This window comes from Penaeus monodon, chromosome 21, assembly GCF_015228065.2.
Source record: "Penaeus monodon isolate SGIC_2016 chromosome 21, NSTDA_Pmon_1, whole genome shotgun sequence".
Lineage (NCBI taxonomy): Eukaryota > Metazoa > Arthropoda > Malacostraca > Decapoda > Penaeidae > Penaeus > Penaeus monodon.
In genome coordinates, this window is record NC_051406.1 from 37,028,957 (window position 1) to 37,029,636 (window position 680).

Genomic DNA, 680 nt, shown 5'->3' on the forward strand with positions numbered 1-680 from the left:
CCTCGGAAGGGCCTTGCGTCACGGCGGGATTTCCCTCGCGATTAGCCGGCGGAGGCGCTGGCCGTCGGCGCTGGATGCGCTTTGTAGACGCCTCGAATGCGATAATTACTGGATTGTTATGTATAGGCTGGCGTGGAGAGAATTCATTGGGAAACGTTGTATAGGGAATCGTTGTCATTATAGATGCATATGATTATAGTGATGGCCTTATACATGCACGCAATAACAAGGGGCCTACCGGTGTGCTAAAGTGGGTCAGGAACGCGGCTGCCTTGGCATATCTAGGACTCCAGTGGACAGTAATGAGGCAAGCAGGCCGACATGCACAGGGCAGTAATTAAATAAGCTTGCAAGCCACTGGGGAAGAGCATTGGAGACGGTATGGTTCATGAAGCTTCTTTTCAATGTTCTATGCGGGTAGTCCGTGTATGTTGTAATCCCTGGAATTTCTTGTTCAAGGAGCTTATCTAGAAACGGGTAAATAAACCGTGGGAAATGGTTATTGTGGGGCATCTTGTGACGCTTTCGTATGCCTGCGTGTCCTTTTATGTACTTTCGTCAAAACAGTTTCTCAACGTCAGAATACAAAATGTTTCGTAATTCATCTGTTCAAATATGGCAGTTGAAATTCATTACAGTAAGCACTTTGATAATAGCATATTGTTAATTCGCCGAATTTA

General features: G+C 45.9%; 1 protein-coding gene across 1 annotated transcript in view; it reads left to right on the plus strand.

The window, feature by feature from the left end:
- Positions 1-680, plus strand: part of LOC119586447 (LIM domain-binding protein 3-like) — a gene marked incomplete in the record, with an annotated part of 85,993 nt that overhangs the window by 19,903 nt on the left and 65,410 nt on the right.